Here is a 24222-nt window from a genome sequence, read left to right as displayed (position 1 = left end):
GTTAATTTATCACAAGCAGAGGAGGCCTTAACCACCATCCCTTCCTTAAGTGTAGTTCTTGTTTCTTCTGTGATTGGGGCCCCCCAATTTTGTGGCTGTTTTTATTATCTTGTAAAAGTACATGTTCTCAATGAGGTAAAATTTAGCCTTGAGCATTTGTCTTAGCAATGTATAAAATGGCAACTGGGCAATAGTCGAATAAGATTTGGGGGAAGACAGATTTGATTTTATGTTGTATCAAAATGCACTTTTTAGGAATTCCCTAAAACGATATGCCATGTTTTAAATGGATCAAAACAAAGTTCTTATAGAATCCTCAAAGGTTTCTTAGCATAATCACATATAATTTAAGAATATACTTGGGGTTTTTATAGACCCCTCCAAAGAAGAATTCAGCTAGGTGTTTAACTTGTATTTGTTTTTTGGTTTTGTTTTGTTTTGTGTTTTTGTTTTTGTTCTTGTTTTTTAAATGAATTGATAGAATGTCCTGGATTCAGGTAGACAAAGGATAAATTCTTATAATTAGCTCTAAATATTCCTTATCTTATATATCTTCGCTCAATGGTAATTAGGGCTGGGTGAACTTGGTACGTTCTCTGTTTATTATACAGGAACTTTCATAAGAGGAAAGAGAATAAAATCCTCAAGCAGAATTTTTTGTTTGGCATGAAACCTTCTCTCCTACATCCTCTTGGAAGCTAACCTCAAAATTGTAAGTGACACCTTGCCGAGGCAAAACTGTTTCCTTTTTCTCTGGATCCCCTGGCTGTTGGTGCACTTGTATGAAAGGTGTCTAGCAGTGGCAGGAGGGAAGAGGAAGCTGGTAGGGAAGGAGGCTTTCTGGGTGAAGATGAGAAACAAAATTAACCTCATTCCTAGAATACACGTGCTCCTTCAACACAAAGAGAAAAATCACTTCATTGTCTAGGTGAGTGTCAGTCCCTGTGACTAAAACTTTTGGCGTCACAATTTATACTAGTTATTTGGGCATTTTCCTCCTTGTCCACATATTGCAAAAGCTTTAGTGTACCCAGATTTCCAGGTTAACTCTACGAGAATTTACTACATCAGTGTCACTCAACCTGGGGTTTAAGGACCTATATGGGTGCTACAACTGTTTGTTGGTAATTCAGGATGAGATAAGGAGTTGGAGCCAGAATGTCAATTAAACAAGTTGCTAAGTACACTGTTTAGCTCACCTGATGTTTTTTATGTGGCAAGACTTTCTTGATTATCCCTGGAGCTCTGGTAATAAACAGTTCAAAGACAGACTACTCTGAGTAGCAGTTATGTAGATCTTTCTGTCGGACTTCGTGTTAATGTTAAATATGTAAAAACATTTAAGTACTTGATGTCAAAAATGAGGGTTTGCTGATAAAACTGGACAGCTGCATGGTGGGGCCAGGGTGTCAGAGAAACTGGGTCTTGGTTCAGACTCTGCCACCTACCAGTTGCGTGACCTGAAGTGAGTCATTTAGTCTCTGTTAAGTTTCAGTTTTTCTCATTTGCAAAATGTCCTGGAATTGTTCTAGATTAAATATTCTCATGAAATGTCACAAATGAAAGAAAAAAAAAAACTGAGTGCACTGGTGCATGATATTCTCATATTTAGACCTATATTGTTAGTATATGAAAACTGACTATTGATAAATGAGGACAGGAGCTCAACATGTTAACAACATCCATTTTCTCTTTTGTACGGTCACAAGACCTAGCAACCTTTAATTAATAGAATACATTTAAAGTTGTCAACTTGTTCCTGCACTTAAAAAAATCATTTATTCATTTATTTGTTTGTTTGTTTAATTTATTTATTTAGAGGTAGAGAGAGAATCCCAAGCAGGCTCTGCACTGTTAACACAGCGCCCGATGGAGGGCTTGATCCCACAAACCATCAGATCACCTGAGGTGAAATCGAGTTGGACACCCAACCAGCTGAGCCACCTTGGCGCCCCACTTTTACATATGGCAAAACCTACTCATTCTTATTTATGACAAAAACATTATAAATAGGTATTGCAGATACTTTAGGGATAGTCCAAACTCTTGTCCATGAGAAAAGCAAAACTAAATAAAATGTTTGAAAAAATTAAACAAACGTATGATTCTTTTTTTTTAATTTTTTTAATGTTTATTTATTTTTGAGACAGAGAGAGACAGAGCATGAACGGGGGAGGGTCAGAGAGAGGGAGACACAGAATCTGAAACAGGCTCCAGGCTCTGAGGTGTCAGCACAGAGCCTGACGTGGGGCTTGAACTCACTGACCGCGAGATCATGACTTGAGCTGAAGTCAGCCGCTTAACCGACTGAGCCACCCAGGCGCCCCAAGAAATGTATGATTCTAGAAATGAAAATGGCATCGAAAGTGAATTGCTTTGGGAAAAGCTTGCAACATTACCAAAAAAATAATATATGTCAATGTTCTCATTCTTATTAAACAGGCTTATCATTCAATAAACTGGTTAACTGGCTTAGTCAACCAATAAGCTGGTTAATCATTGCAATTTGCAGGGTACAGGAAGATTTTTCTTGTATGTGTGTGTGTCTGTGTGTGTGTGTATGCATGCGCATATGTATGTGTGTTTTGCCATTATTGTGCTCCTTCTTCCATTTTTCTCAGTCACCATCTTCTGGTTTTATTGCATCGGAGCCTCTCTTTAGCACCTCATCTCAGATAACTCCACAGTATTATAGTATCTAGTTTTCAATCTAGTGCCCTACATATAGCGTCCTGTAACTCAAAGTAGACCACAATCCCAGATCACTTCTCTTATACCATATCCCTTTCCTTTGCTTTTATCTCCCCATCTAGAGCCTTTTGTCCAAATTGGTCGATTACTCCTTTTCACATTTGAAGTTAACAAGCTGCTATCAATTATGTTTACTGCTGTATTTGGATAGGGTAGGTGCTCAAATAAATATTTGCTAAAGTGCATTATTGAAATACAGTCTGTCAGAAGCTGAGCCATCTCCCTTAGACTCCTAGCAATTTCTCTGAACCTATTTTGTATATCACTTAGTATATAAAAACATAAGCTTTGTTGTCAGACAGATGGAAGTTCAAACTCTGGCTCTTACTGAACTATATAATCTTGAGCAAGGTGCTTAATCTCTTGGGAACTCGCTCTTTCCTACCAAGTGAGGATGATCATGTCTACCCTATTAAGTTTGCGTGAAGATCACACGTCATAATATGTATGCAAAGTATTTTGCTTTTGCTAAGTGTTTAATAATAAAAAGAACTAAGCCTTGTATACTTCTGTTCCAAGCATTGTTTTAAATGTTTTACATTTATTAACTCATTTGTTCCTCACAACAACACAATGAGCTAGGCACCATTCTCCCCCATTTTGCAGATGAGGACACTAAGGCACAGAAGGGTTAATTGTCTTTTCAAGGACACAGAGCTGGCAAGAGGTAAGCATCGGGATGACACCAGGGTGCCTGGCTTCTGCATTCACCACTTTGCTGTGCCCCTTCTCAGTATCTGTGTATTGTTCTCTCCTTATTGTTAGGAAGAGCATAGTGTAATGGGAAGAGTCATGAAACCTGAAATTTTCCTGTAGATTATCAGCAGCTCTTTACTTATGGGCAAGTCACTTATTCTCTGTAGGCTTTAATTCAGTATTCTTTATCCATAAAACCAAAGACTTGTGAGACCAACAACCTCTTTTTGTCTTCCCAGGATGCTTTTCCTTAGAGAATTGCCCCTCCCCCAAACTGTCCCAGAGGCACTGTCAGTCACATGGCCACCAGCTTCCCTACTGCAGGGTCTGCAGAGTTTTCTATATCCCCATGCAAGGTGAGTCCCTGATTGAACATGTAAACTAAGCAAGATTAGAACACTGTGTATATGTAAACTGTATGAAACCAGGGGAAAGCGAGCCTTTTTAAATTTTCAAAATATATAAACTGAAATAATCATGAAGGCATAAAGCTGCCAGTGACCATTTCTCCCACCAGGTGGAGAGAATCTGCTTAAGACTAAATCCAACACAAAGAAAGAAGAGCTGTGAAATTGTGGTTTGGAGAGAGAATGAGAGAAAAATGACAAGAATGGGCATAATTATTTTGGTACCTGAATTCAGCTACATCTGGCCAGCCTGCCTCCATACTTTTCAGTTTTGTTATTCAATAAAATACTTTTCCCCCCAATACTAGTTTGAGTTGGCTGTCACTTACCAGAGGAATAGTTTGTATTCACACAGATTTAAAATGATGATCTCTCTACTAACCATAACAATCTTTAACCATAAATTTTTTTTCAATTTTTTTAATGTTTTATTTTATTATTAAGAGACAGATAGAGACAGAGCATGAGCATGGGAGGGGCAGGGACACAGAATCTGAAGCAGGCTCCAGGCTCTGAGCTGTTAGCACAGAGCCTGACACCGGGCTCAAACTCACAAACTGCGAGATCATGACCTCGGCTGAAGTCAGACGCTTAACCAACTGGGCCACCTAGGCGCCCCGTAACCATTAATTTTATTATATAAACACAATATTAAAGGAGTATATTTTTTGAACAAAGGAATAAATATTTTTAAATAAATTATTCAACCTACAATCCAAGAAAAAAAATAGGTTTGCCTGGGACCAGGAGCATATTTTTCAAATGACTTTTAGAGTTTTCTGGCAATTGATTACTTTGATAATGATCTACAATAATTAAAGCCAGTCTTCCATTGGCTTAGAGATTGTTTCTGAACCAGCTGACTGCTCCTGGACCTTGTATGGAAAGCCAGCTATAACTAATGGACAGATTCAAATAAAAGAATGGTTTGCTGGGCACAAAGATGAATCTGTTCCTGAAATTAACAATCAAAACAAAAGACAGACTTGTTGAGGAATAAGTAAGATGTAAAGAGAATTTTCAAGTATCATCTCTGTATAATAACATAGGGTCAAAAAATTCAAAGAGACTCTTGGAAGAAAAGAACAAAATGTCTCTCTCATTAGGGATCACATCCATTCTATGTTAGATCCACTTATGTTCACTCATATGCACACCAACACATACAACACAATTTCATACTCACAGAAATGAAGAGATATTGAGATGTAATGTGTAAGCAACACATAAAAGTGTTAAAAACTGCTTTCAGTTTGATGTATATGTGTGTGTGTGTGTGTGTGTGTGTGTATGCGTATATATATAAATATATAAATGTGTATATAAATATATATATGTGTATATGTCTGTGTATATATATATATATACGTGTGTGTATATATATGTATATATGTATATATATACACACACGTATATATATGTACATATATATATACACACACACATACTGCTCCTAATGTCCAAATGTATTCATATACTTAGAACTACATGGAGAGATCTCTCTACAATCATCCACAATTGAATCCTTCAAAAACAGAGCAGACTCTCTTAAATCCATCCCATGTGCCAGGAAGTATGTTAATGCTTTGTACATTATCTCATAATCCTCTCAACAGAGATATGAGACAAATAATATCATCAGCCCCATTTTATAGATGAGGATATATAGATGAGGATTTATAGATGAGATTTGGAGAGTTTAAATAAATTTCCCAAGTCTCACACCTGGTAAGCAGTGCAAGTCTTTCTGGCTTTAAATACTCACCTTTAATCATCATGCTTATGTTACCTCTCCCAGATTTAATTGGTTTTAATGATAAACAATACAGAGATATGGCCAGCCCAACAAAAGAGAGAATAAATAGTTGAGCTGAAATAGTGTAATACTGTGGGAATGAGGGAGAGGGAGTAGGTATATGGTACATGGGAAAAGAAGCAAGTTATAAACACTCTGTAAGCTAATATTGGACAAAAATAAGACTAAGACACACAGCCCCTTCCCAAGTGATAAATCCTTTCCATTTGTTGTGACTCGGTTCATTTCATGTAAATTCTATGTTCAACACGAACTCATAGTTTCATAGCTCAAACCTGCTTGGCTGCTAGCATCCTCCTTAGGGCTCTGCCAGGCAGAAAGTGAGCAATGCTGCCAGCCACAGCAAGGCAGTGCGTGCCGCAGCCTGCCAGATGTAGCTGCTGAAATTTAGCAGCAGATTTAGTGTTTCCTGTAGAGGCTTTCTGAGAAGGAAAGTTCCCAGCCTGCTTGTATAGGACTCGCTTGTGTTTCCATGATGCCTTGAACCATGGCTTTTTAGGGGTCATTTCTTTTCATAAACATTATTCTGACTCTATAGGGAATCAGCTGCATTCACACAGTCGTGCTTATGGAAACAATGACATTTGATTTTTAAGTGGAAAATATATTGTTTATTTTTAACTTACAAAAATAGAATTTTCAGAGTCATGAAAACGATTAGGGTAGTGTTTGGTGCAGTGTTCATCCATTTACTGAGGTGACGGAGACAAGGTAATGCTCACTAATGAGATAAAGCTTTCAAAGCCTTGGGAATGTGGGAGGTCTTTATGAGAGGATGCAAGAAACACCATTTAACCCAACACACACCGTGTTAGCTGTTCCCATCTGTCTGTAGCTCAAGCAGAAATAGTGGTGGAGTCTCTCAGAGCTAGGGATTGGTTCCCCATGGCCTCACTCCAAAGAGTTATACAAGCTTTGGGGAACAGCTTTAGTGTGATTGCACATGTGGTGCCTTTTTATGATGTCAGTTGAAGAGCTGATTCAACATTACTGAACCTTGGGGTTTTGGCTCAATCATTTCTTTAAAAGTTCAGGAGATGCAATACTCCTTTATGCCTAATGTATTTATTACTTCTATAATGAATGGGGTTATGTGAAAAATACTGCACATTTTTACCTCACAAGTATGTTGGTATATTGAGATGCTATTTTTTTATCAATGATATTTACAGAAAGCTTCCTACATATTAGACATAGGATATATCTTAATCTCTAACATTCTATGCATCTTATCTCTTTGCTTTGTTTATTGCTGTCTCCTTTTACTAGAGTGTAAGCACCCCAAAGGAAGGGTTTTTTTGGTCTGTTTTATCCACTGCTAAATCCTAAGCACCTACAATCATGCGTGGCTCCATTAGGTTTTCAATAAATGTGTTTCGCACAAATGAATGGGGACTGTGCTAAAGATTTTATAAGCATATCTTCTTGAATTTTCTTATTAACCCGTTAAAGCATTAAACCATTAAACATGTTATGTTTCCATTTCCATTTTACTGATGAGGAAAATGAGGCTTTGAGAATTTGAATAAATTTCTCAGGGCTATAGAGCAGATAAATTACAAAACCCAGGTTCAGTGATAGGACTGTGTCTCCCAACATTGTATTCCTGATCTCTGGCTCGTGCTTTTTCTCCTGAGCAATTCTACATAAAGGCTGAGCCACATGACTAAAAGATTTGGCTTTCTTCTGGATAAAGTCCCAGCAGATGGGTGGGGGGTGAGGAAGGTTGACACAGTCTCTGAAATCCCAGCTGTGTCTGTCATTAGACAAAGTCATGCTTTCAGGCATTTCTGGGATGCATCACTTTTTTCCGCCTATCTGCCCATCAGAAGTCTGTGGGAGAGGTCACCGTCTGGGAGTTTCTCCCTCACATACCTGACAGTGAACCGCCTATGTAGAAAGAAGAACCAAAGCCATTGTGAAGCATTAAGAAATCATTCATAGCTTTGTCTCTCCATTTCTCCATCTGCCTGGGTGTGTCTTTTATTCTAGAAAACGTGCACGTTTGTACAGGGTGTGTTTGTGGTTTGGGTCGAAAGGAGAGCGAGAGAGGAGAAAATGACTGAAGCAAAAAAGAAGGTAGATAAAGTCTCCAACACTCGGGAAGAATAGAGTTATAAACACAAACAGTAAAACTGACATCTCCATATAAGTTATTCCCTGTCTAGAACAGGAGAAAAGTTCACCCCAACACTGCTCACCGCAACAAGTTCACTTTTCACAGAAGATACAGAGACAAGTCTTCCTAGATTCCTGGGATCCTGGCCTGTCCCCAGCAACTTGTCACTGTCCTTCTGACCCACCTCTTGGTCATTTTCCTCTGCCCCATCACCCTTTGTTCACTGTTTTGCATATAAGTCTGAGAGGCGATTCAGACATATCTAAAACATACTTTTGGGGTCAGTTAAAAAAAATATGTAGCCACTAACTGCCATGCTTTTCCTATTCAGAAGAAATTTTTCCTAGGATTCCGTGTCAGAAAAGACCAAAGAAGTTTTGCCAGTGAAGAACTGGTACCTAGTACCCTGATCCTCATTTTGGAGACCAACATGTAGATGGAATATTATCTGTGACCTTTCAGTCTATCTATTCAATCTACACCAAATAGTTAAAATTTTCTTGTTGAGAGTGGCGTTCTGAAAATGAAGTGTGTGTTGGGTGTTGCAGAGGATGAAAGAAGTGGACGAAAGGTTATTTTCTTCCCCCTTCAACTTATACTCTCAGAGATTCATATCACTTTTGGTGGTAGTATTTGGTACCGCGATGCATTATAATTCCCTGGGGAACTTTTAAAAAATCCAATCTTTGGGTCCACCTCAAACCAATTCAATCAGAATCCCTAGGAGTAAAGGTGTGGGCGTTGAAATTTTTGCAAAAGCTCTCCAGGTGATTCCAATGTGCAGCTAGGTCTGAGACCCCTGGAGAGGAATGACTCCAGGTTTTAGAGCCTGATAGGCCTTTGCTTGAACTGCAGACAAGCCGATAGGCCACTTTTTGTGCGTGTGACATTGGGAGAGTTTTTGCAGCTTCCTATGCTTATGTTCTTAGCTTGTAAAGTGGAGATGGTGTGCCTTCATCAGAGAATCATTTTAATGATAAAATGAAAAAAAATGTATGTGAACTAGCTCGTGCAGTGCCCAGCATATAATTGGTGCTTAATAAATTAGGATTATTATCATGACCGTCATCATTATTAGTCTTGGAAAAGACCATTATTTCTATATGTAAACATTGCACAGTAATCGAGAAGAGCAGGTACCCACCAGAGACCACTCTAGCCATCTGCTTTTTGTCAGATGGAATTTTGTACTATGATTATTTCTACTGCTTTATCCAAATCTATTTTGAACCCCAATGTAGCAATGGTGGCAACTCTCCTGACAGATTTCTACTTAAAGGATAAAGAGTTCTCGAAGTTAAGATACTTTTTCAAACATTTATATTCAGTTTATTTATTATTATTATTTTTGGTTCCGTTCTTTTAGTTACATCCTTCTGATACACTGAAAATGTTAAAGCCTTTAGATTGTTCTGTTGTGGATTGCCCTTCATCTCCCTTAGGCAAGATCAAGCACCATTTTTTCTCAGTTTTCCCTTCGCAGTAGATAAGAAACCATAAAACATTTTTGCTTTTTGAGTAACAACTGGCCCTTCAATTCATGGCCACAGATTCCACCCTCTTTTCTGTAAACTGGGCATTTCGTTAGCTACAGCTTTGCAGACTGGATTACACCCATCCTTAAAACTGGTAAGAACACAAAGTACGCAGAGTACTGGTCAGTGTGGATGAGACTCACTTGGATTATGAACAGTCTTGCACAACATAAAGGTTCATATGACTGTTAAATCGAAAGGCAATGCTCATTGGTTTAACAGAAATACAATGATTTTCCTAACAATGATTTGTGTACTTAAAACATCTACAAATGTGTCAAGGACAAAGGTTAACACCCATTTTCCATATCCTGGTAAACCGGATACACTGACTGTAACAGATGGCACCAACATTTTTACAGGCCCTGTTTTTTGGAATCACTCATGACTTGTGCCCAGTAAACGTGCCCAATAGCTTAGCTATGTAGGGTCCGCCTCTGAAATATCTCTTCGGTGTTTTGCTTTTTTGTTACTAGCTTGCTTCTAATCTTCATTACCCTCTGCTCCTTTATCTTTAGACTCTGTACCTGCCAATGCTTCCCACGCAATGAATCCAAATCACTCTCTTCATCCTTTCATGCCTCTTATTTACAAACCTTCAAAAGCTCGCCGCATTGCTAGTAAAGTCCACATCATGTGGGGCGAGTAGAGAAAGTTGAGTTTACTTGAATTTAGAAGCACACAGCTCTGGCTTTGGGTACTGGCTTTGTGGTGTTTTGGCTTTTAGTTGTATGAATGTAGGTATATTAGTTTTCTACTCTAAGCCTGTTTCATCATCTATTAAATGATGATAAAAATAACTACCGTAGGGTTTAATAAGCATTAAATGAAATAACTTCTGCACATTACCTAGTATGGTGTGCAGTTCCCAGAGGAAGCTCAATTAACATTTGTCACTTCATCTGACACCCTGATTCCAGACCTGTCTGACCTACCTTTCCAATTTCATCTCTCACAGCACTGTCTCTGTCTTCTGCATAACCTCAGCTCCCTTCCTTGTCTACTATCGCTGTATGCATATGTCTTCTCTTCCCTTGCTCTTATGGCTTTATTCATCTGTATGTTCTTGTGATTCTCTTTGCTATATAAATGCCTTTTTCTTAGTGTCTAACCAGCTCTTCTGCTACTTTCCCCCAAGACTGCTGGTCAAAATTAATCTCCAACCTCCTACTCATAACCCTTGTCACAGCTTTGCAATGCTCTTTCCCTTCTGCTGTGGCTTCTGTTCCATGTCAGTGTTGGCGCCTACCTCCTCCATCTGATTATGAGCCCGTTGAGGGCAGGGGCAGGGCCTTTCTTATCTTTGTCTGCACCTGCCCATCTCCACCACATGTTCCATGAAGGCCTAGCATGATTTCTTGAAAAATAAACACTTAAAAAGTTTAACAGTTGTATTAATTATTTAATAATTTCATTGTATTGCTAAAATGATAAAACATTGACATATTTAAGATGGTGATCCTATTATTATTGATTATATATAACTAGAAATATTCATCAAATCTGCCAAACTTAAGTAACTTCCTGGAGTAATACGATTAATAAAATTTTTCGTATCTTGGGGGCCGTTATACAAATCTTTAATAGGCCCTGGGGACTAAAGTATGGCCAGTAAGCACACAGCAGCACAACACTCAAAAACACTACAATTAAGCAGCAAAAGAAAAAAGGCAAAGCATTGAGATGTGGGCTAAAACCCTCATGACTCAAGAGGATTGCTAATTTTAGGTGACCGGAGAAACTTCAGTCATGTTTATTGTGACCTATGGAAGCCTTTAGAACAATATTCTCTTCTTTTTCACTTATTCTATTGGCCAGTAAAGAAATAGAATAGAGGAGAGAACTGAATACTGAGTTTAACAGAAACAAATACTCCATCTACCTTTATAGCTTGTATTAATCATAACTTTTTCTTCCTCTTGTTTATATGTTTCATGTGTAATAGACTTATACAAATAGTGTATACAGTCTATTTGTCTATTTCTCTGCCAAATTTTAATTCATTTGATGGCCACCTTTGGTTTCTCCATTTAATGAAAACTTAATTTTTCAATGTGTCCACAGTTAATCACAAATTTTTTCCATATTTTTAATTTACGCTTAGCAGATAGGGTGATCAGCCAGCCTGGTTTTCCAGGGACTGGGATATGGGAATTTCCTGGGACATGGGAATTTCTGGATTAAAATTGGGACAGTCTCCGGGAAGCTGGAAAATTTAGCACTACACTAAAGGACTTTTCAACTTTTCAGAGAGAAATACAAGGCATTATTCTTTTCCACGAGGTGTTTGCAATGTAGTTGAGGAAATCGGATGCATGGAAACCCAGTATAGACAATTCAAGAGAGAAAGAAATCAAGCCTACAAGTGTGTGATGAAGAATATAATGGATTCAGTGTTTCAGAACCCATAGTGGGAAGGTGATGATGAAGGGAAACTTTCTTTGCATAAGTGAGCTGAGAGTGGAAATGCTAAACGTGCTAGGAGATTAGAAACTCAAGAGGAGAGGGGTGAGGGGTAAATGGAGAAGAGAGGAGGTATGAGTGTGAAGCAGTGAGAAATGCAGCAGCCTGACCCGGGCTCAGAGGGGATGAGCTGGGGTGGTCCAGAAAGGCATGTTGGGAATACAAATTGAAATAAAATTGGAGAGGTATCTGCAGTTTGGGGTGACTTTTCTCTGGCCTTCCAGAATTTGCTTGAAATGGACAGTTGGCTGCAATTAAGACTTACATTTGGTTGCTCAAATTCCTGAAAAGGAGAATTTTATATGTCTCATGGAATAAACTAACAGATGTGTTACTAATGCTCGTGGCTGCTTACGTGGTATAGTTTGTGCAGTAAGTCAGAGAGAGAGCCAGTATCTACCACGTTTGTGTGGTGAAGTACTCTATAGCAAAACCAAAATGCTGGAATAAAGAAGTTTCAGCAAAGAAAATAAATAACTGCTCTTTTCACATAGAATTGCCCTTTCTCTGATATTGGCAGCCCCAAACATTTGGCTCACAGGGGCACCCTTGCCATTTGTTTTATTGCTTCTCTGCAAGTTACTTGTCTCCAATTTTAGCAGCTGAATTATTTTTCTAATCCTTCTCAATTAACATGCCTTCTGCATCATCAAGGAACGGCAGTGAAAGAGGAAGTTACATGGGAATGACATTCCATCTTTCCTGAAGAACAATTTTCCTGTCAAAAATTCAAGATGAAGAATGTGAGATGTTTTTTTTCTTCATTTGTTGCCAGTCTCTACTTAAAATTCAGATGAACTGCGTTTTCTCTGACTGGTTTTGCTTTCATATGAACTCTGTAAAAGATTCCATTTTCTTCTCACCACCTCTTCCTTCTCCTCAAAAGCAAGATTCTGCTTCTCAGAGTAAACAGGCCCTGCTGAGCAGAGCCCTTGGCCCATAGAAAGCCCACCCCTTCAGAAGGAAATCAGATCCTTGGGCAAAGTAGGTGAAGAAAAAAAAAAAAGCTCAGCTGTTAAAACATTTAGTCTGTTTTTCTCCTCAACCCCTGCTGGTCCCCTTGCTTCCCAGCCCCCACCTCTACATGATCTTTTCCATCCTCCTTATGTGCTGGAAATGCAGGACCCTCAGTGTGGAGCGAGTATAGGAAGAACATTCCTCGGCCTCCGCATCCTCACAGCCATCTTTTGCCTCTCCACCCTCCTTGCCACATTCCTGGAGGATAGTGGAAAGATTGATTGGATGATTTTTTGGCAGCTCTTTACAGAGCCTGCAGCCACAGCTTGGTTTAATTAGGGAATCAGCGTTTCTTTTATGTAGGTCACATCAGGTTTTGATTCCAGATCTCATATAGCTCTAACCTTTCTAAAAAGTCAGAAATGCATGTGCAATTGGAAGAAGACTTTTTTTTTTTTAAAAAAAAGCGTTTTCATAATTCTCACCAGAGTCATGTATGCTAGTGCTGTTGTGGTCTCTCTGTTTTCTCTAATTATCAGACTAAGGGTGCATCCTACAAAGCCTTTTCTTCCTCAAGGCCCCTGTTGTCTGAAGCACATATGCCCATATTATAAAATTATTAGCAGAGATCTGCGGGTGGGAGGACAGTTGATGGTCTTTTGCTTGTTTCTTTGTGCATTTGCACCCAAAAGATTTAATGGGTTCCCTTTGTATGGAATCGAATGCTAAAGAATCTATTTGGGGTGACTTTAAAAACATTTAACCAGTTACACTTGGAGGTGTAATCAGAAATAAATACAAGGTAGTAAGAGAGAGAGCAAACTGGACACTATAGTGACACTTCCTGAACTGAAACCCCGTGTTAAATATTCTCAGATCATAGGCGGCCCTTAGGAAATCTCGTCTAAAGAATTCATGATGAACAAAGAATATTCCTTGGCAGGTGGCCATGTAAGAACCTCTAATGATTTCAGATGTCTGAATGATGAGTATGGATCCTGATATCGCCTTTGAAAACTTCTGAGCTAAATACTTTTTGCCTTTCAGAAATTTGTTATAATCAGGGCATGATTTGATTTAAATGGTTCTTCAGGTACCACATTTTATGTTTACTTCAGCTTATGGAAATTTTGAAATTTTAGCCGTCAAATAAAACATAAGTAGTACATATTCAAACATTAAAGAGCAACATAACAACCTTAACCACCACCTCCAAAAAATCATATGTGTATGTTGATACAGACAATGCACACTTAAGCGATTAACGTGACCGCATGGAATCTGCTGCCCGAAGATAATTAATTAGGCTACTCAGCGAGTGCCATGCAAACAAGTGAACACTGCAAGCTCTCAGGAGTGTGAAGCAGTGTCCTGTTTACGTTTCCTGGATGGCTAAATGAAGAGCAGTGTGAAACACTGAAATGAAATACCATGAGCCATTTCAAGTTGTGCACCTCTCAAAATGTTAAGAGGAGCTATTATCCTTCAAAGGCTGCAGGTCCAATCAATTTCAAATTGTTAAAAGCAGCTGGAAGGAGATGTCCATCAATGGAGGAGGTGTCTCGTCTGTTGGAGAAGCTCACAGACCCTTGGGCTCATTATTTTCAGAATCAAAAGGGAACCACAGCTGTCTGTTCTGATACATTTGATTAAACTGCTCAGCCGAGGGTCGGAAACAGATTGAGGTACCTTCGTTGACTTTCACAGCCAATAGTCTGGGTGCGTATATTGACTTTCCAAGCTTCTTATTGGGCAGGAAGTATCACAGTAATAGGACTTGCCATGAGATCTCTGGAATGTTCATTGTTGGAACCACATCATTGAAACTGCCTGTCTCAGGATATTTTACTCTTGTTCTCCTTGCCTGGGACTCTCATCCCAACAAATAATATCCAAAAAGAATAAATGAAATCATTATGGTTTCAAATTTCCTGAGGCAGAAACTTTACCTTTACTTTTCAGAGAAGGAGTTAACAGAGGTACCAAGCACATAGAAGGGGGGAGTTTGTATACTTGCAAATCAAATTTAAGTCACCAAACGTCTGTTGGCTGTAATCTTAAATGCTTTAAGAAAAGGTTTCTTGACTATAGCTCTTTACTCACTTCTGCCTTCCCTAATTTTATTCTATAGCATATAGAGTTTCATATTTTTGTTATGGCTGGAGTTAAACCACAGACCTTCTCAAATTTGCAATTGATGATAGTTCAATACCTCGAAATTAAAAACAAAAACAAACCAAAAAACAAAACAAAACAAAAACAATCCACAGTGTATTCTACAGGGCTGCAATGCCCCCTCCTGTCTGCACTGCCTCTGGTGGAGAAACTCACTTGGGTTTATGGGAGTCGACTGCAGCAAATGAAAACCGTGTCTATACTCTTATCACCATTCTCCCACACACATAAAAGGCTGTAAAAGTCAGATCTGTCTGTAGCGACACTGATCATGCAAATTCTATGCCATTGCCTCATTCGACCTACCATAATTTATAAGAAATAAAACATAACACTTATGGTTGCTGCCATTTCTATTAAATCGCCCAGTTAAGCCCAGTTATCTTTGTGGCTAGAAAGATAGCTTAGTAATATCTTGTTCATGCTGATGTGTAGGTAATCTTAATCTATGGTATAGATAAACAGCAACAAATCTTTTCCCACCACTAAAGTCTTGATGAAAATGATCACTTGGAATTACCTGACTTCTGTCTCTATCTTCAGTAGGACTTCGTTTATTTATCTTATAAAATTCATGCAATAAAGATCGTGCCTTAACTCCTAATAACTTCTTAAAAAGGAATTGGTGAAACCTTAGCCAGGACTAATCAAAAGAAAAAAATATCCCTGATTTGGTCCATATTCTCCTTGTCCACCATCAGTTTGGCATTGCTTACTCCATTCTTCTATACCCCCTATCACTCATGCCTTCACAAGGTCTGCGTGCCCTGGTTGTTTCCCTGAGCAAGACTTTTAGTGAATATTGCAAAGGATTCTCAGGACGTCTCATTGCATTTGTTCAAAGTTCAGATTTACCGTGGGGTCTTCACCAATCATATTGTTAAAGTAGGTTTGCTTGTTCCTAATATATTCTGAAAACTAGTTCAAGTTCTTATTGCACAGTTGGAATATATAGATCTTCTCTTAAGAATTGCAGGTGTGTGAGGGGCATGGGTATGTGTTTGGGTCTGGTGCATCTATGAATGTGAATTGTGTTTCGGTGACTGAGAGTGTTTACAAGTGCAGGCTTTGTGTTGGGAAGAGAGAAGCTTTTTCTATGAGCTGTAATCCCAAAGAAAAACTCTTCCTCATTACATGAAAATAACAAATGCTGAAACTTCCTACAGGCCAATATACTCTGCACATTTTAGATTTTCATGCACCTTTAATTGCATTGGTGACAATAATTATAAGGTCAAATCGGCTTTAATCTACAAAATGAGCTAGTCGGTTCTTGTATGTTTTCTTTTCAAATAAAGTTAGGCTTAAAGCCTTCATGTCATAACTTCTTTCGGGGACTGGGGTACTCTTCTGGGCACGGAAAAATGTGTGTGGAGGTCAAAGCGGAGATCAGGCCTGCTTCATAATTTCTTTCCTTATCATGCATTTTGGGGCCACCGTAATATTAGTGAATCTTAGTGTCACTGGGCTGGAAGCAGAGAGCCGGCATGAAAAGATTGCAAATAGAAAAAGATGGCCTATGGTACCCTATTTTCTTTAGCAGCTCTCTTTATTTGATAATCATTGAAAGGATTCTAACCTAGACATGAAGCAGTAAATACTCTCCTTTGTCTCACTGTATATCCATAAAAGGTTTTGTTGAGTAGGGCCTCAGGAGGAGGCCTTTAAGGTTGAGATGCCTGTGTCCTGATGCCACTGATGAGTCAGCTGTATCTCCAGCTGGCTACAGGATCCTTGGAAAAGACATTAATTCCTGTCAAATTTTCCCTCTGGGTCTTCCAACTAGTACTCACTTGGAAACAATGACCTGTTTTTCTTTGCCATCTGCTGGTAGAAGTCTTTCAGATGCCTGGTCACTGAACCTTAGCCCCGGAAGTTACAAGTTTTCATGAGTCATGGTGCGGCTGAATCCAAAGTTAAAGTTGTAAGTGGGAGGGTTTGACAAATATTTAAACACCTATCTGATGATGTGAGAATGTTGTTTTTAAAAGAAAGAAATCGTTAGCTTGCTCTCTTTTTATAGTGTTCCCAATGGCAAAAGTTAGACAAGTATGGGCTCCCATAACGTATCTACCATTTGGGGGTAGCTCTCGGGCCATTAAATTTAGAATACTTTAGGCACAAAAGAACCAAGTGGAAAAAGCAGCACTGTGAATGAATAGAGAGTGTGTACCAGTGAGTATACCAGCTCTGTCCTCTGTAAAGGTCTTAATCACCAGCAATCCATTAGGAATGTTTTGCACAAGGGAAGGGATAAAATAGCTAATGAGGAAAACTAATTAGAAATGGAAGAATTTAAGTATAAATTATGCCAGCTATCTTCAGAGTCAAAATAAGCTGTTCCAATAGGGGAAAAAAATAGAATACTTGCTTCTAAGATATTTGTCATTCTTTAAAATGTATTTTCACTTCTAATTAACTGCTTTGCAGAAATTGCATATGTTCAAGATATGATGCCCTCCTCCTGAACATTTTGAATTTTAATTTTTGGAATAAAGAGTCCAAAAATATTGTAACGTGCAAAAGTGGTGAAAACTGAATGTTTTACGGCAATTATTGGGTACTGGGAAGTATGTTGAGTGCTTTCCAAGTGTTTGCATATTCAGTCCTCACAGCTCTCCGGGGTAGGTGTGGCTGTTTACTAGAGATGAGACACTGAGCTGCAAAGAGGAGGACTTTGGATGTGAATATATGTGTCTAATGGCAGAGACCAAAGCCCTAACTTTGCTGCATTAGAAATCATAGGGCCAGGGGCGCCTGGGTGGCTCAGTTGGTTGAGCGACCAGCTTCGGCTCAGGTCGTGATCTCACAGTTTGTGAGTTCGAGCCCTGCGTCGGGCTCTGTGCTGACAGCTCAGAGCCTGGAGCCTGCTTCCGATTCTGTGTCTTCCTCTCTCTCTGCCCCCCCTCCCCCCGCCGGCTTGTGCGCTCGCTCTCTCTCTCTCTCTCTCTCTCAAAAAGAAATAAACACTAGAACAAATTAAAAAAAATCATTGGATGATATGATGCTTCTGATTCAAATACAGTGAATGTTTCTAACTCTTATGTGGTCCTCTTTGGGAATAGTTAAACAAAAAGTCTCAATAATTATTTGTTCTGAAACCTTTGGTGTACCAACCAGTTATTTCCAGTTACTGAATGATGGATAGTCAGTCAACAACACTAACCAACTATCTACTTTCTCCTTTCTTGGTTCTTTACTTCTCTCCCATAGTTTTAATGAAGGGAATCTGGAACTTCAGTGATTATAATAATCATCAAAAATCATTGTAAACATAACAAACTCAAGTTGTCCACGTCTTTGGACAATTCACGGAGGTGAAACATACTCCTTAAGTCTGGCTGTGCATAGTGAATTCCTTCCAAAGCGCACAGTGTGGGAAGGGAGGGGGGGAAAAGTAACTTTGCAGTGGACAGACCTGACAGACAACACCTCATCCAGGTGATGAAAGTCAACATCAACAGTAATAAGTCAGGTTGGGAGTATGTGCCCTTGATATGATGTGATAGAAATGACACTTTACCGCTGAGGTTTTCTTGTGAAAAACACATTACCCCAGTCTAATCATGAGAAAACATCAGACGCATCCCAGTTGAGAAATATTTTACAAAATATCTGACTAATACTCCTCAAAACTGTCTAGGTAATCAACAGCAAGGAAAAGTCTGAAAAACTGTCACAGCCAAGAGGAACCTTAAGGAGACATAATGACTAAATGTAATGTGTTATCCTGGTTGGTAGAAACAAAGGACATTAGGTAAAAACAAAGAAATTCTGAATTAAGTGTTGAGTTTAGTTAATAAGGTATCAATATTGGCTCATTAATTGTGACAACGTACTACATTCATGTTAGATGTTGACGACAGAGAAAATAGGGTGTAGGGTGTATGGGAACTCTTTCTACTCCCTTGGATTTTTTTTTTCTGTAAAAACCGCAAAGTACTCTAAAAACAATATTATTAAAACAAAAAGGTATTGGGAAAAATCAGCACTCATTTAAACATCTGTTGATTTTGGCGTTCCTATGGTCATGTATTTCTTTAATTTCTTTCCCAAATGTGATAACTTCATTAGACAATCTGAAGGCAAGAATTTGCCTCTTAATTTACTCTTTTAATAAGCATTTATTGAATATAATAATAGCTAACCTTTAAAAAGTATTTATTTTTGTCAGACCATATGCTCAAAATGTAGCTTATATCGTGTCATTCAATTCTTACATCAACATTTTAAACTAGCTGTTAATATTGTCCTTATTTACAGATGACGAATCTGAGGCTTAGAAGAGCTAATAGCTTGTTGAAGGTCATTTGGCTAAATTGTAGAGCCAGAGTGTGACTAAAAGCCACCTGTCCATGGTCTCCATGCTTTCAGATACTTTATCAGGTAGGCTTGTCTTAAGCTGCATATAACAGAAATCTGCCTATAATTGTTGCATGTTATTTTTCTCATGTGAAAAAAGACTTGGTCTTGTGTGACTGATGCAGGAAATAAGGACTCAGACCCCTTGATTTCTCCTTCCTCATCTTCAGTATATGGCTTTCTTACAATCCAGCCTCATGTATGTATTCTAGGATAAGAGAAGAAAATCATAAAGAAGAAAGGGTGTCACAAATATCAGGAAAGCAAAACTTTCCCCAAATTCCGAGCAGTCTTCTGTTAATATGTTATTGTCAGAATACTGTCATCTAGTGCCAGAGGGACTGGGGGATTTAGTTGAGTATTTTCTTTAATTTAAAACAAAAATGTTAAGATTGCAATTGCTGTTCAGAACAAAACAGAATTCAATCTGTAGAGGGAAAGGGGGAAGATATCTAGCATATAGTTGGTGAATGAATTAAAGAATAGATAGTAGATGGCAACTGGAATGTCTGCCAACATCACTGAGCTCTGCTAGGTGACTGGGGTACAGATCCACCGGAAGCCAAGTTCCTGCTCTTAAGTCACTCGTAGTTAACTAGATGACACAATCTTGTAGGCCATGTGGAACTACAGAGATAGTCACAGGAAGAGAGGAGTGACACTGAAACTCAGCCTGAGAGAAGTGGAGAGGTCTACCTGGAGGAAGGGGCATTTGAGCATAGAATACAATGATGAATAAAAGGAATGCTAAACGAAGGGAACATCTATTTCATGCACTGAGGTGAAAACACATGGTACATGGTAGGGACCAGAAGTAGTTGGCATTGAGGAAGCTCTGTATTTAGTCTCCTTGAGGCACATCTCTAGATGACACTGGTCTTTCTCTTCCTCTTTCCCACCTCCCTCATAGCTCTTCATCTGTCAGGTCTCAGTGTAAATACCTTCTCAGAGAGACTTCACCCATCGCCCCATCTAGAGACCCTCCACTCTGCCCCACCTGTTAATCTCTAATTTAGCTGTTGTTTATCTCTTTCTTAATATTTACTCTGTACCAAGTATATGGTAATGAATAAACAAATGTTTGTAGAATGGTAGAAGAAATTGTAAATGGTCCAATTAGATATTTAATCATTGATTATATCTTAGCATTAATCTTATGATTTTTTTTTCTTTTTTCTCTCCCGAGAATTTCCTTTATGGTTTTATTTAGCAAGAACCAAGGACACTCAAATAGGGGTCATGTCTACTATGACTCAGGATTCTTCAAAGTACTTAATAGAATATTTACTTACAGTAGATGAACAATATAACGTTATGGAATGTGGATGTGATATGAAGCTAGGGATTTATGAAAATATATTAAATGCAGCCATTTCTATTGTGAAGGGAATCGAAAAGTTCATTTCTACTGCTATTTAAAACCATTATGGTCTTACTTGTCATTAGATCAGTTAATGTTTTGAGAAGTTCAAACAAAATTTAGTTGCTGTTGATTTGCTGTGACACAGTAGAATAGAATGCATGACATATTTTGTGATTCAGATTTCTGTATGATTGCAGAGAGATGTTTATGTATACAGGTCCTTTGCCTGGTGAGGACCCATCAAATGCAAAGAAAGACAGTAATAAGAAAAATAAATTCATTTCTTAGAAATTCTGAAACAATTGAATGCGATCTGTAGAAATTTATTCTCATTGGATACTCCTCATTTATACTGGCATGGCCAGTTTCCCAGTAGTTTTATTCTTTATTTATGATGTATTTTCTGCTTTTGCCTCATGCTGTGTCACAGCAAGTAATCTTGTTTTGAAATGCAATATGACAAGGAGCCTGAGACCAGATCCCTCAAGCAGTCCTTTCCAGAATGGGTTCCAGGACTCCTGAAGGGCCCCAGGACTTCATGTGAAGTTGTCAAAGCTGAAAAAGTTATCTGGGGGGAAAGGTTAAAGAGGGACCTGGGAGATAGTCCAGTAGGGAACGTGGGTGGTGGGGAGAGGAGAACAAGACCATAAATTATTTATTGACAGAGACCCAGAGAAAGACCTGAATCTTAGTAGATAAGCTTTGCCATAAGAATCAGAAAAATAAAGACTCACCATGACAACTGTGTAGCTGTATTCATTGCATTCAGTATAAAAATCCACAAAATACAGAATTAATCTCTCAAGATCAAAGCAGTTAGGCATTTTAGTGGGAAGGACTGCACACTGAGATCCTGTTGATAGGAACCGCATAGGAAATAAATCCAGGTTAAATAAGTCATGACCTGATGCTGTCTCTCAGAGATTCTCCCTGATTCTGTCCAGTACCAAAGACACTGGACAGACTGGACACAGTACCTCTCTCCAGGTCAGTGCCATAAAACTGCTAAAAGTCACATGATCTACCTTCAAGCTTTGCCCTTTCCAATTTCCTCCTCACTGGTGTGCAGTTCGGTTCTTCTTCCCCACTGAGGTGCAGTTGTAGGTTTGAGGAAAAGAATTAGCTACCATTTCCTATAAAGAGGCAGAGCTGATAGCTTTAGAATGTGAAGGCTATCTCAAGGATCCAGAACTTTTTATGCAGCACGGATTTTGGATATCTTTTCTCCATGAGGCTTCAGAAAGAATCAGCTGTCTTATTCCTAGTTTCTTTCTTTTTTTTTTAAATTTATTTATTTTGAGAGAGAGACATACAGGGCATGAGGGGGGGAGGGGCAGGGAAAGAGGGGGGACACAGAATCCAAAGCAGGCTCCAGGATCCGAGCTGTCATCACAGAACCTGATGCAGGGCACAAACCCATGAACCATTAGGTCATGACCTGAGCTGAAGTCTGATGCTTAACCTACTGAGCCACCCAGGCACCCCATTCCTTGTTTCTCATATATATAATGCATCATATAGGATTGCCACACAAACTTGACTATGCTTGAATAATAGCCTCTAAAAATAAGAAGTAAACTGTCCATCATGGTTGGAAATCAGGTTGCTTTAGACTTCTGTGGAGATATTTCACCAAGAGTATGGTAGCAGTGGACGTAATGGTTGGAGCACTCTAGCTTTAATGACTGTTAACCACAAGCAAAATTTAGTCTTGCTCATAGGATGGGGACACGTTGAAGATTAAATGCACGGTGATGGTATCTCAGGAGCATTCAAAGTGCAAGCAAGTTTTTGGGATCCTCACAACATAAATATTACAGGTGTTGCTCCTGAGTAAGCAATATCTGGAGGAAAGGATGTTTGAATAGAAATCTGAAGAATGAATAGGAGTTAACCAGATTAAAGGGAAGCTGGGAAATCTGAGGTGAGTGGAGCAGAGCATTCCAGGCAGAGGCAAGAATGTGTTCCCAGGCTGAGAGGTCTGTGGCATGTCTGACAGAGCTGCAAGCCATCAGTAGAGCTGGGTTATGGTTCACAATTGAGGAAGGATACAGAGATGGGGAGAGACATAAGCAAAGTGATATTGTGAACAACCTGTGAACACACAGGGTAAAATGAAGAGATTCAGAGTCAGTGGGGAGCCCCCCGAAGACTGTTCACCAAGGAAGTTATGTAATCAAAGGGATGTTTGGAAAGATTCCTGTGCCAGGTAGAGAGTAGAGAAGAAACTGACAAAGACAAATGGCAGCTAGGTGGTTAAAAAGATCTTAGAGAAATCCCGGCAAAAAGAGTGGCGACCTGAACTTGATCAGTGTCTTTATTATCTACTGTTGCATGACAGTTCCTCCCCCAGCTGATAAAATGAAATAACTTAGTGGATAAAACAGCAACCATTCTATTATGGTTTTGGTGAGTAAGGAATTTGCACAGGGCATCGGGCATGGATTGTCTCTGATATAGGATGATGGGACTGTCAGTGAGAGACGATTGGTGGCGTGGCTCCACTGGGCCCTCTGTCTGGGGCGTTGCTTTTTCTGATCAGGCAGGAGTGTCCCCAAAAGCCTCCTTACTTGCTTTCCTCACACTTACATGCACAAGGGAGAATGAATATATCCTTGAATCTGTGTTTCCATAAATATTTTATACACCCTTTTATCATAAACTCATCATATTGATTGTATTTTCTGTGTAAAATGATATGTATAAGGCAAATATTACCATGCAATTTCCCCTTTTATCACTTTCAATCTAGAACCTAGAAGCTATTTAATATGTATTTTACTTCAGTTGAATTTAATAATTACAAAATAATGAGATACAGTGTTTTTATGTAAATATTTCAGTATCTAACAATTAAATAGACATCAACATTTAATTTCAATTAGGATACCAATCTAGTAAACCACAGAGGTAAGTGTCTCAATCTTTTCCCATATAAAAATTAATGTTCTTTTGTTAACTAGCAGTAAGAAAAGAGGATTATCAAACATTACTGTGCGACTCTGTGGTAGTCAAATTTTATGCTGTATCATCAAAGCAACTAAATTAGCCCCCATTAATATTTGCATCTTCTTTCCTAATGACCTTAATTCTGCTTTTTTAATTTATTTTAATGAACCATGTGGCAAATATTCCCTAACTCATATCTCTTTTGGAAAGAGGTGGGATATATGAAATAAATACATGAATAAACTGAGATGAGTGTGTATATCATCAGCTAGAGAGCTATTTATGCCTTTTAACATCAAAAAGTTTATCTTTTTAGTTGATTAATTAATGGAACACTATTTGTAGTTCCCTCCCACACATTTGCCTCTATTTAATGATATGGAAAAGAAAGATAGTAACACAGCAATGAAATTTTTAATGATATTAAATGTGGTGGCTTGGCAAGCAACTACAGGGATAGAGAAAGTACATGAACGAGCCTAAAGAATTTAGGAATCTGAGCAAAAAAGAAAAGCAGGATTCAAGCAGGAATTAAATGCAGATTAAGACATCTGGAGAGAGGTATTAAATGCAGACATTCAGGAGGCAGGTAAAATCATAAAGGCTGTGAGAGAGCAATGCTGAGGTAA

At 38.7% G+C, this 24222-nt stretch overlaps 1 long non-coding RNA gene across 1 annotated transcript; it reads left to right on the top strand.

Annotated features, from left to right (window-relative positions):
- The first annotated feature begins 3355 nt into the window (after positions 1 to 3355).
- Positions 3356 to 4216, top strand: LOC109270596 (uncharacterized). The gene is made up of 3 exons (XR_002081598.2): positions 3356 to 3418; positions 3687 to 3803; positions 3965 to 4216. It is a non-coding gene; the product is annotated as an uncharacterized LOC109270596 (long non-coding RNA).
- Positions 4217 to 24222: the final 20006 nt, after the last annotated feature.

Source organism: Panthera pardus, unplaced genomic scaffold, assembly GCF_024362965.1.
Source record: "Panthera pardus isolate Hobbes unplaced genomic scaffold, ASM2436296v1 HiC_scaffold_6, whole genome shotgun sequence".
In the NCBI taxonomy this organism is placed as follows: domain Eukaryota; kingdom Metazoa; phylum Chordata; class Mammalia; order Carnivora; family Felidae; genus Panthera; species Panthera pardus.
This window is presented reverse-complemented; position numbering and strand designations above follow the sequence as displayed.